We start from the raw sequence: 13,820 nt of genomic DNA, 5'->3' as shown, positions 1-13,820 counted from the left end.
GCCGATGGCAATCGTGGAGGACTTGACCGACGAGCAGTTCGACGAGCTTTGTCGACAATTCAAGCCCATGTCTCTTCCTCGCCGGTTTGAGCCCCCCGCGCCGGCCGTCGAGGCCAGGACGATCCTCGAGATCACGTTCGAGAACGGCTTCCCGGAGTTCTCCGACGGCACCAGCCACTACGACGTCGTGGCGGACGACGCGTATTCCGACGATAGCGACAGTGAGATCGAGGCGGACGACAGTGACATCGCGGTGGATGGGTTGTTCCAGGCACTCTTTCCGTATCATATATGAGTGATCCAGGGGCCGAGAGAGGACGGAGGTGGCCACACGGAGTGACGTAGGAGGTGTTTGTTTAGTCTTAATTTTTTGCTTTTAGATTTTGTGTTGTGTAAACTAAAGAACACCTAAATCTGTACTATTGATTTTGGATGGAAAATGATTCGTTGCCCCTGGGGGATAAGGCTCTCCCAGCCCCCGGGTCCCTAGCCGCCGGATCAACCATTTTGATGGTTAGATTTGCATGTAGCAAAAAAAAATATTCGGCAGCAAAAAATCACCCCCGGCAGCAAATGACTGAAGCAAAAAATGGTTCGTTCAGAAAAAGAAAAATAAAAAGGCTGGACTCGCTGGAGACCTCCCCGAAGACCACGTAGCAAAAAAATGTGATAATGTAGCAAAGATGAAAATCGTGAGAGACATCGCCGGAGACAACGTAGCAAACATATTATCACAATGTGATGCTATTTTTTTGCTATAATTGTTTTGTTGTTTTGCTACTTTAATTTAAAAAAATTGCTACGAGCTCTCCGGCGAGATCTCCGGCGAGCTCAGCCTTTTTATTTGATTTCGTAACTGAACCGTTTTTTGCTACAATGTAGCAAAAGCGGGTTATGTTTTTGCTGTCGGGAGGTATTTTTTTGCTACATTCAGTAGAAGCAGATCTGACCGTCCAATATAGCCGATCCGACGGCTGGCGACCCGGGGGCTGGGAAATCAGATCCCCCGGAGGATGCCCAGCAGTTCCCATTTTGGATTTGAGTTTATTAGTTTATAGCATCATGCTACACACTGTCCCGTTTGAAAACACGGTACACACCACACTGTAGTCGTGCATATTAGGCCCAGTTCTTTTCAGCTTCCTAAAGAGCTTTACTGCAAAATTAAGCCTAAACTGAAAAGAACTGGATTTTTAAGCCCAACTTAGCTTATGAGCTACCGCCTCTTTCTGTTTAGTTAGGAGAAGCGGTCAGAGGCCAGCTTCCCGCGGCTACCCGAGCTTATTTTCTAATGTGAATTCTTCGCTTCCGAAACTAGCCCTGACACGAATCGTTATTACTGAGAAAATGCCCCTCAACATCCTCCTGTATCTCCTCTCTCACGTATCTCTCCTTGAGGAAACGAATCGCTGTGTTCGTAAAAAACAGAACGCATCCGGAGTCCTGGCTCGACGGGGCTAGGGTCACTACAAGAAATCTGCCATAATATGACGTTTTTTTTATGACTGGAAATCAAAATGTCATAGCTTTATGACGTTCCTAGCTTTGACCGTCGTTGGCCACTCGGGGGGGGGGGGGGGGGGGGGGCAAAACCCTAGAAAATCATGACGTTATTGGGCAAAAACATCATTGCCAATTTAGGTCAAACCGTCATTATCAAAATTAAGTGGCCTACGACGTTTTCCTACTGCCGATTGCGACAAATCAATAACGTCATTGGCATTTGGCTCAATACAATGGTATGTGTTTGGCTGCCATGTCATCCATTTTGCCTATGTGTCCCTTTTCGGGTCCCACGCGCCTCACACGTGTCACTAGAAGCATCTTGCTTGAACTAACTGACATGTAGGACCAACTGATACTTGTGTCGTGTCCACGTGTCAATTTTCACCTACGTGCCATGTCCACGTGTCAAATTCCGCTTATGTGTCCACTTGACCTATCTAATGTGTGGAACCCATATGCCATACTGACAAAACATACAAGGTATGGGACACACGCACCTGACAGTAAGTGATACAAAACGATGTGGCATGTGGGCCACAAATAATATACTTCGGTGACATGTAGCCCATTGACTTGTACCCAATACACTCGCGTGTGGCATAATGGAACAAAAAAAGCTTTTTTTTGATGAGATGACAATAGAAATAGAGATATCCAGCAATTCCGTGGACACATTTTTCTAGCCAATCGAAATGTATGAAGGAGGCTACCCACGGATCACCCATCAAAATGGATCTTAGCCATCTACAATAGCCTGATCCAACGCTTGGGAACTCACTCTTCGCCGCACCGAAATTTTGGAGCGAATCTGCTTGCATTGTGAAATTGGTGTTGGCGCCACAGGCTTTCGATTTTGGGCCGCAGGAGACCAAAATTTGGTCCGAAAGTTTTTCTAGGTCAGCCCGTATCCAACCCCACCTACTCCTCTCACAGACCCCTCCCTCGTCTCCTCCACACACCCTCGTGCGCCGCCTCCACCTTGATTAAGATCTCTTCCTTCCCCGGCGCCACATCGCCGGCCACCGCAGACCTCCGGCGCCTCTCCTCCCCTCCGTACCACCTCCGGCCCCTCACCCTCGACCGGTCTACACCCATCTCCCCTCGTGGGATTTCTCCCCTGCGGCTGACCCCATATAGATCGAGGGAGCTGATGACCCACAAGTATAGGGGATCGCAACAGTCTTCGAGGGAAGTAAAACCCAATTTATTGATTCGACACAAGGGGAGACAAAGAACACTTGGAAGCCTTAACAGCGGAGTTGTCAATTCAGTCGCACTGGAAACAGACTTGCTCGCAAGAGTTTATCGGTAATGCTTTATAGCAAGAGCGATAGTGAAATAACAATGAGTAACAGAGACAACAGTAGTGATTTTAGTAAATAGCAGGATTAAAATACTGTAGGCACGGGGACGGATGACGGGCGTTACATGGATGAGAGAAACTCATGTAACAATCATAGCTGGGCATTTGCAGATAATAATAAAACGGTGTCCAAGTACAAAGCAATCAATAGGCATGTGTTCCATATATAGTCGTGCGTGCTCGCAATGAGAAACTTGCACAACATCTTTTGTCCTACCAGCCGGTGGCAGCCGGGCCTCAAGGGAAACTACTGGATATTAAGGTACTCCTTTTAATAGAGTACCGGAGCAAAGCATTAACACTCCGTGAACACATGTGATCCTCACATCGCTACCATCCCCTCCGGTTGTCCCGATTCTTGTCACTTCGGGGCCATTGGTTCCGGACAGCGACATGTGTATACAACTTATAGGTAAGACCATAAACAATGAATATCTTGATGAAGCAATAACATGTTCAGATCTGAGATCATGGCACTCGGGCCCTAGTGACAAGCATTAAGCATAACAAGTTGCAACAATATCATCAAAGTACCAATTACGGACACTAGGCACTATGCCCTAACAATCTTATGCTATTACATGACCAATCTCATCCAATCCCTACCATCCCCTTCGGCCTACAGCGGGGGAATTACTCACACATGGATGGGGGAAACATGGCTGGTTGATGTAGAGGCGTTGGCGGTGATGGCGGCGATGATCTCCACCAATTCCCCGTCCCGGCGGAGTGCCAGAACGGAGACTTCTGGGCTCCCGCGACGGAGTTTCGCGATGTGCGGGCGTCTGGAGGGTTTCTGGCGACTTCGACTTCTCTCCTGGCGTTTTTAGGTCGAGGCCGATAAATAGTCCGAAGGAGGGCGTCGGAGGCCGGCCGAGGGGGCCACACCACAGGGCCGCGCGGGCCCCCCCTGGGCCGCGCCGCCCTATGGTGTGGGGCCCTCGGGCCTCCACTTCAATTGCCCTTCTGGCTCCGTTAGTTTTCTGGGAAAATAGGGCCTTCTGCATAAATTCCGAGGTTTTTCCCGAAAGTTGGATTTCTGCACAAAAACGAGACACCAGAGCAGTTCTGCTGAAAACAGCGTTAGTCCGTGTTAGTTGCATCCAAAATACACAAATTAGAGGCAAAACAATAGCAAAAGTGTTCGGGAAAGTAGATACGTTTTGGACGTATCAACTCCCCCCAAGCTTAGCTTATTGCTTGTCCTCAAGCAATTCAGTTAACAACTGAGCGATAAAAGAACTTTCACGAACACATTTGCTCATATGATGTATATATTCTCATGCTATGGCTAATACTTAAGCAGTTCATAATGAGATACATGCAAATGAGATCATCTAACAGCTATGTCAATCATGGAGAGGTACCAACAATTAATAATAAGCATCATGAATCATGCATATAAGCAGAATTGCAATGTTCATAAGAGAGCATGATAAAGTGGTATCTCGCTTGCCTGTATTTGATTGGCAAAACATAAATGCCCGGGCACCTCTGGAGTTCATAGAAAGACTAGAAGTAGTGATTGTCAAAAGATAAATGCATCAAAGTTATACCACAATCAATCATATTTTGAGACAAGCATATTATACTAAGAATGACAGTTGTGCTCTCAAGATAGTGCTCGAAGAAATAATGGAGACACAACATAAAAGTAAAAGATTGACCCTTCGCAGAGGGAAGCGGGGATTAACATGCGCTAGAGCTTTTCATTTTTGAAATTAGGAGTAAAATTATGTTGAGAGGTGTTTGTTGTTGTCAACGAATGGTAATGGGTACACTAACTACCTCGCCAACCGGACTTTCAAGAGCGGCTCCCATGAATTATTGCATATTTATTTGGCACTCCTTCCAACCTTTCTTGCACAAACCATGGCTAACCGAATCCTCGGGTGCCTGCCAACAATCTCATACCATGAAGGAGTGCCTTTTTATTTTAGTTTTATTATGATGATGACACTCCCCCCAACCTTTGCTTACACAAGCCATGGCTAACCGAATCTTCGGGTGCCGTCCAACAATCACAAACCATGGAGGAGTGTCTATTTAAGTTAATTAATTCGGGACTGGGAATCCCATTGCCAGCTCTTTTTGCAAAATTATTGGATAAGCGGATGTGCCGCTAGTCCATATGAGAGTCCGTCAAAAGTAAATGACAAGGTTGAAAGCTAAACACCACATACTTCCTCATGAGCTATGAAACATAAACACAAATTGAGAAGCATTTTGAAGGTTTTAAAGGTAGCGCATGAGAATTTACTTGGAATGGTTTGAAATGCCATGCATAGGTATTTATGGTGGACACCTTGGAATAACTTGGTTTTCATGTGTTTGGAAGCACGAGCAGCGTTCCCGCTCAGTACAAGTGAAGGCTAGCAATAGACTAGGGAGCGACAAATCAAGAGAGCAGTAACTGTCATAATCATGCTTGCGGCAAAATATATTAACGGAGACATAAAAGTGATACAAAAACTCTGAAGCAATATAGATCATCGAGGCTTAATTGACTTTTTGTTCAGTCATGTGCATGCGTGAGCATGTGCCAAGTCGATATGAATGAATTATTCAGAGGAGGATACCACAATGCCATGCTTACTTATGAATAAAACAATGCAAGCAAACATCCATGACATGCTACTCATATTAATAAATTGGAGCTAATCATGAGAGATCATGAACTATTAGACTTTCTCAAATAACATATACCTCACATGAACCAACTAAGCATGCTCACATGGATGAGTATATGTACAAGAATGAAAACAAATAGAGTTCATACCAGCCTCTCACCACAATCAGATTGTCGTAGATCGTCATTATTGCCTTTTCACTTGTGTAGCTTGGATAATATGAAATGAAAACCACGCTCCAGCCACCGAAGACCATTGAAATCAAAAAGAACTTTACAAACCAGAGAAGAACAGCAAATATTTTTGGTGTTTTCGAATTGCAAACAAGAACAAAAGGAAACAAACAAACAAAGCAAAATCTTTTTGGGTTTTCTTATAGCAGACTAGCAATAGCAAATAAAGTGAAACAAATGCAAGAAACCAAAGCAAACAAATGGTGAAGAGAAACAACAGAAATATTTTTGGTCTTTTTGTGTTTTGGGAAGGAAACAAAGCGAAATCAAGAAATAGCAAACTAAAAGAAACACAGAAAAGCGAGATGGCAGAAATCTGCCAAAACCTGACAGCAGTACAGAAATCGATTTTTACAAAAATCTTACGTTGCTCAGATCGAAAAGTGTTCAACTAATGAAAGTTAGATAACAACCTGGGGAACCTGCACAAAAATTTGCAGCTCAAAACGACGCTCTGGCTATTTTTGACAATTTTTACGGTAACGTTCCAGAATCTGTTTTCAGGCAGCATTTCCCCAAATATCATCTTCCTCTCATTAGAAAACCACTCAAACGAACAAAACAAGTATGTGCAAGTATCCAGCAACCATAATATGCAAAGAATGAGTGATGCTGGTATACCTCCCCCCAAGCTTAGGCTTTTGGCCTAAGTGGAGTTCAATCCCATCGATCCCATGAGGTAGTGTCTCCGTAATATGAAGATGGGTCGTATTCCGGGTATGTGCTAGAAGAAGCACCCGGGTATGTGACGGTGTGGTCGTAGGAGGTCCCGACGTCCTCGGAGTCATGTTGCTGGTGGAAGTCTTTTATCTTCAAATGTTCATCCACCTCCTCCTTAGTGCACGACCATGACTGCCTGTCAATACTCAACAAACCAGGTTGGGGAAGAGGGATTTCCTTCTCCTCCCCGTCAGAAAACAACATTCTATACACCATACTATCTAAAGTAGAGTCAGTAGTAACAAAGTGATGACTCTTCATAGCAGTAATATCGAGTCTCCTAGGGGCCAATGGCACATCATTAGGATCAATAGGAAGATTAAGAAATGTTAAAACACGCAGTGCGATAGTTCCTCCAAAAATAGGCCCCCTGGTAGTCAGGCGGCGAGCAATAAGAGCACCAAGGTGATAAGATGTTTGACCAGTAAGTGCAATGTTCAAGAAAGCAAGATGGTAGCTAGAAATATTACTAGTGTTCTCCCTACCAAGAATGCTAGTAGCAATGTAGTATGCAAAATATTTAATGGCGGGGAGTTGAATGTTCCTTATCTTGCCCCGCTGAATGGTGCGACAATCATCGTCGGTGATCCCGCGGTAGAGCTCCAGCAAGTCCCGGGGGTTGTCATCAATCCTACTTGCTGTACCTACAGGGGCAATATCCAAGGCACAACAAAAATCCTTCAATGGCATAGTCACAGTATTACCATAGATCCTGAATGCAACCGTTGGCTCATAGTGTTTGTTGTTGAACTGGAAACTCTCGACGAAGATTTTGGTGAGCAAGTAGTATTGCTCCCTTTCATCGCCCATATAAGTGGTTAACCCTGCCCTGTTGACAAGGGTTAAGAAATCCTCCAGTATCCCTGCATTCCTTAGAAAATCATAACATGGAAAAGTAGAAGCATTAGGAGGACCGTTGTCCTCTTCAGCGCAAGCTAGGCGCGAGAATGTCTTCATTGTATGATTGCCTAATCCGGGTGGCGGCCCTAGAAGGCCTCCCGGTGCTGGTTGTCCCCTTCTTGAACAACTCCCCAAAGCTAAACTTCTTCATAGCTTCTCTGAAATTTTCAACAAATGACATAAAAATTTGGTTTGGTGACATATAATTGAGGGAAACTACCATAGGAACTTGCTAGAGTACTAATCATGCATCAAAACTAGTTTCTACCACTTAGAACAAGCATGCAAGCTCACTAAACATGTTACCTACAGCAGCAAAATATTCAAGATATACTCAACCAAACGAAATTCTACTTGGATGGGTGGAGGAGTCACATACCGAAGAGCAAATGTGCCAAATTTCAGACGAATCTGGGCTGAGCAAAGAGATCGAAAAATCTGGAGCTCTGGAGCAAAAACGCGAGTGAGAGGAACTTGGTGTCGATTTTTTCGGGAGAGAGAAGAGTCTGGGAGGAAGAGATGGCAAAGTGGGGCAGAGGGGGACCCACACCACATGGTGGCGCGGCCACCTCCTTGGCCGCGCCGGCCTGTGGTCAGCGCCCTCTCGGTGCCCCACAGGTCATCCTCTGGTGCTCCCAGGTGCCTCGTCGAAAAATAGGACCAACGGTATAATTTTTGTGAATTTTTGAAAACTTTGAAAAACGCACATTTCTGGGTATTTAGTTTATTATTACTGGCCAGGAAATTTTTTGAAATCTTCAAATAACTAAAGAACTTTGCAAATTAAAAGTGCTACAGCAACTAGAGCAAGTGGAGGAAGAAAAATATGTTGTTTACCTCCTCTATGCATATAAAAAGTATCCGTTAACAAGGTTGATCAAGTCTTGTCACCAAATAACTTTTTCATAGCATGAGAAGAAATAAACCTCAAATCAATCATGTTACCTTGAATTGTATTGATATGGATCCAATCACGAGAGTTTGATATTCTTCCTTAGGCTCATATATAGGACAATCAATAGTTCCCACTTTGATAGTTCTCACATTAGAAATAGTATTAACTCCACACGCTTTCTCAATCCTCTTGGGAAAATAAACGGTATGCTCCCTATCATCAACATTGAAAGTAACCTTTCCTTTGTTGCAATCAATAACAGCCCCTGCGGTGTTAAGAAAAGGTCTCCCAAGAATAATAGACATATTATCATCTTCAGGCATTTCCAACACAACAAAATCAGTTAATATCAAGCAGTTAGTAGTAACTTGAACAGGAACATTCTCACATATACCAACAGGAATAGCAGTAGATTTATCAGCCATTTGCAAAGATATATCAGTAGGTATCAACTTATCTAAGTAAAGTCTCTTATAAAGAGAAAAAGGCATAACACTAACACCGGCTCCCAAGTCACATAGAGCAGTTTTAACATAATTATTCTTGATAGAACAAGGAATAGTAGGTATACCTGGGTCGCCCAACTTCTTTGGAATTTTGCCATTGAAAGAGTAATTAGCAAGCATAGTGGAAATTTCCTCATTGGGGATTTTCCTTTTGTTAGTAACAATATCTTTCATATACTTTGAATAAGGAGGCAATTTAATAGCATCAGTCAAAGGGATTTGCAAGAATAAAGGTTTCATCCAATCGCAAAATTTATTATAGTGTTCTTCTTCCTTTGATTTTAGTTTCTTAGCAGGAAAAGGCATTTGCTTTTGCACCCAAGGTTCTCTTTCATTACCATGTTTCTCAGCAATAAAGTCTTCTTTAGTATACTTTTTATTCTTAGCATGCTTCTCAGGTTCTTCTTCAACCTCTTCTTTATCAGGAGTATCATTCTTATCATTATCTTTATCATGTTCATTACCACTTTCAGTTTCAGCATCAGAAATAGAAATACTATTAGGATCATTAACAGGTTCAGAGGATTCTACAACATTTTTATGTTTCTTCTTCTTTTTCTTCCTAGAATGAGCACTAGGTTCAATGCGTTGAGAATCTTGTTCAATTCTTTTGGGATGCCCTTCAGGATATAGAGGATCCTGAGTAGAGACACCACCTCTAGTTGTTACTTCATAAGCATGTTTCTCTTTAGAATTATTCCCTAACAAGTCATTTTGCACTTTAGTGAGTTGATCAATTTGAGTTTGAATCATTTGAAAATGTTTAACAAGCATCTTAACATCATTGGAGGTTCTCTCCACAATATCATGCAATTCACTAATAGCTTGAGAATTTTCCATTAAATGATTCTCTACTCTCATATTAAAATTTTCTTGCTTAACAATATAATTATCAAACTCATCTAAGCATTGTGCAGGAGGTTTCGAATACGGAATATCTTCCCTAGTAAAGCGTTGAAGGGAGTTTACCTCAATCATGGATGAAGGGGGAATTATCTCACATATATCTTCAATAGGAGGTAGATTCTTCACATCTTCAGATTTAATACCTTTCTCCTTGAGAGACTTCTTGGCTTCCCTCATATCTTCATCATTCAATTTAATCATACCCCTCTTCTTCAATATTGGAGTTGGAGTCGGTTCAGGCGTCGTCCATTCATCATGATTCCGGCTTATTTTAGCCAATAATTCTTCAAATAGCCCTGAGTTCTTTTCCTGAAAACACAACCAGCACAACTATCCAGGTATGCCCTAGACTCAATGGTTAGTCCACTATAAAATATATCAAGTAAATCATGCTTTTCCAAATCATGCTCAGGTCGAGCTCTAATAAGAGAGCAAAATCTCGACCAAGCCTCAGGCAATTTCTCTTCATCTTCCTGATTAAAGTTATAAATTCTCTGCAAAGCAAGATGTTGAGCACTAGCAGGAAAGTATTTGCGGAAGAAAACATCAAGCAATTCTTTCGGACTTTTAATAGAATTAGGTGGCAAATTATTATACCAAGTTTTAGCGTCATCCTTTAATGAGAATGGAAATATTTTAGCAACAAAGTAAGTACGCATCTTGACATCATCAGAAAACAAGCTACTAAGAGTAGATAATTCAGTCATGTGTTCAACAGCACTTTCTTTTTCAGTACCACAAAAGGGTGTTTTCTCAACAATAGCTATATGAGATAGATCAAGAGAAAAATCATAATCTTTATCCCTAATGTTTATAGGAGATGTGGCAAACTTAGGATCGGAGACAGTTTATATCTAACAGCATGTTCGCAAGCAACTTTTTAATTTTTCTTGCATCAGTAGTAGCATTGCATTTTTCAATAAAATCATCATTAAGCTCCACATAATCTTCCTCAGGATCATCACTAAAATAATCAAGTTCAGGTGAACTAACAGGTGTAGTAGCATTAGGAGTTTCAGTATTTTCAATTTGTCTAGACCTAGCAATTGTAGCATCTAGAAAAGATCCCAATAAACCACTATCATCAAGCACAGCAGAAGCATTATCAATATTATGAGAGTGTTCAGATTCAGCAGATGTACCCGCATGCGAAGCATGTGGCGGTGAAACAAGTTTATCAATCACAGATGGTGAATCAAGTGTAGCGGAGGTACTTAATTGTACCTTTTCTTGTAGTGGATGGTAATATGGCGATCTTAGTATCGCGAGATTTACCCATGATGGAGAATTTGCAGCGAACAATATTAATCCAAGTGAACTTCCAAATAAAGCTATGCTCCCCGGCAACGGCGCCAGAAAATAGTCTTGATGACCCACAAGTATAGGGGATCGCAACAGTCTTCGAGGGAAGTAAAACCCAATTTATTGATTTGACACAAGGGGAGACAAAGAACACTTGGAAGCCTTAACAGCGGAGTTGTCAATTCAGCTGCACCTGGAAACAGACTTGCTCGCAAGAGTTTATCGATAGTAACAGCTTTATAGCAAGAGCGATAGTGAAATAACAGCAGCGAGTAACAGAGACAGCAGTAGTGATTTTAGTAAACAGCAGGATTAAAAATACGTAGGCACGGGGACGGATGACGGGCGTTGCATGGATGAGAGAAACTCATGTAACAATCATAGCTGGGCATTTGCAGATAATAATAAAACGGTGTCCAAGTACAAAGCAATCAATAGGCATGTGTTCCATATATAGTCGTGCGTGCTCGCAATGAGAAACTTGCACAACATCTTTTGTCCTACCAGCCGGTGGCAGCCGGGCCTCAAGGGAAACTACTGGATATTAAGGTACTCCTTTTAATAGAGTACCGGAGCAAAGCATTAACACTCCGTGAACACATGTGATCCTCACATCGCTACCATCCCCTCCGGTTGTCCCGATTCTTGTCACTTCGGGGCCATTGGTTCCGGACAGCGACATGTGTATACAACTTATAGGTAAGACCATAAACAATGAATATCTTGATGAAGCAATAACATGTTCAGATCTGAGATCATGGCACTCGGGCCCTAGTGACAAGCATTAAGCATAACAAGTTGCAACAATATCATCAAAGTACCAATTACGGACACTAGGCACTATGCCCTAACAATCTTATGCTATTACATGACCAATCTCATCCAATCCCTACCATCCCCTTCGGCCTACAGCGGGGGAATTACTCACACATGGATGGGGGAAACATGGCTGGTTGATGTAGAGGCGTTGGCGGTGATGGCGGCGATGATCTCCTCCAATTCCCCGTCCCGGCGGAGTGCCAGAACGGAGACTTCTGGCTCCCGCGACGGAGTTTCGCCATGTGGCGGCGTTCTGGAGGGTTTCTGGCGACTTCGACTTCTCTCCTGGCGTTTTTAGGTCGAGGCTGATAAATAGTCCGAAAGAGGGCGTCGGAGGCCGGCCGAGGGGGCCACACCACAGGGCCGCGCGGGCCCCCCCTGGGCCGCGCCGCCCTATGGTGTGGGGCCCTCGGGCCTCCACTTCAATTGCCCTTCTGGCTCCGTTAGTTTTCTGGGAAAATAGGGCCTTCTGCATAAATTCCGAGGTTTTTCCCGAAAGTTGGATTTCTGCACAAAAACGAGACACCAGAGCAGTTCTGCTGAAAACAGCGTTAGTCCGTGTTAGTTGCATCCAAAATACACAAATTAGAGGCAAAACAATAGCAAAAGTGTTCGGGAAAGTAGATACGTTTTGGACGTATCAGGAGCACGCCCGCCGTGCTGCCCCTTCTCGCCAGTGGCCAGGCTTCAACAGCCAGCCGACCTACTGATACGTCTCAAACGTATCTATAATTTCTTATGTTCCATGCTACTTTTATGATGATACTCACATGTTTTATACACACTTTATGACATTATTATGCATTTTCCAGCACTAACCTATTGACGAGATGCCGAAGAGCCAGTTGTTGTTTTCTGCTGTTTTTGGTTTCAGAAATCCTACAAAGAAAACATTCTCGGAATTGGACGAAATCAACGCCCAGGGTCTTATTTTTCCACGAAGCTTCCAGAAGACCGAAGAGCATACGAAGTGGGGCCACGAGGCGCCGCCACGCTAGGGCCGCGCGACCAGGGAGGGGCCCGCACCGCCCTAGTGTGTGGGCCCCTCGTCAGCCCCCCGACGCTGCCCTTCCGCCTATTTATTCCCTCCATCGCGAAAACCCTATTACCGAGAGCTACGATACGGAAAACCTTCCAGAGACGCAGCCGCCGCCAATCCCATCTCGGGGGATTCAGGAGATCGCCTCCGGCACCCTGCCGGAGAGGGGAATCATCTCCCGGAGGACTCTTCATCACCATGATCGCCTCCGGATTGATGTGTGAGTAGTTCCTCATTGGACTATGGGTCCATAGGAGTAGCTAGATGGTTGTCTTCTCCTAATTGTGCTATCATGTTAGATCTTATGAGCTGCCTATCATGATCAAGATCATCTATTTGTAATGCTACATGTTGTGTTTGTTGGGATCCGATGAATATGGAATACTATGTCAAGTTGATTATCAATCTATCATATATGTGTTGTTTATGTTCTTGCATGCTCTCCGTTGCTAGTAGAGGCTCTGGCCAAGTTGATACTTGTAACTCCAAGAGGGAGTATTTATGCTCGATAGTGGGTTCATGCCTCCACTGAATCTGGGACAGTGACAGAAAGTTCTAAGGTTGTGGATGTGCTGTTGCCACTAGGGATAAAACATCAATGCTTTGTCTAAGGATATTTGTGTTGATTACATTACACACTATACTTAATGCAATTGTCTGTTGTTTGCAACTTAATACTGGAAGGGGTACGGATGCTAACCCGAAGGTGGACTTTTTAGGCATAGATGCATGCTGGATAGCGGTCTATGTACTTTGTCGTAATGCCCTGATTAAATCTCATAGTAGTCATCGTGCATTGTTATGCCCTCTCTATTTGTCAATTGCCCAACTGTAATTTGTTCACCCAACATGCTATTTCTTATTGGAGAGACACCACTAGTGAACTGTGGACCCCGGTCCATTCTTTACATCTGAATACAATCTACTGCAAACATTGTTCTTTACTGTTCTTCGCAAACAAACATCATCTTCCACACTATACATTTAATCCTTTGTTTACA

Source organism: Lolium perenne, chromosome 5 (assembly GCF_019359855.2).
Source record: "Lolium perenne isolate Kyuss_39 chromosome 5, Kyuss_2.0, whole genome shotgun sequence".
Classification (NCBI taxonomy): Eukaryota; Viridiplantae; Streptophyta; class Magnoliopsida; order Poales; family Poaceae; genus Lolium; species Lolium perenne.
This window is presented reverse-complemented; position numbering follows the sequence as displayed.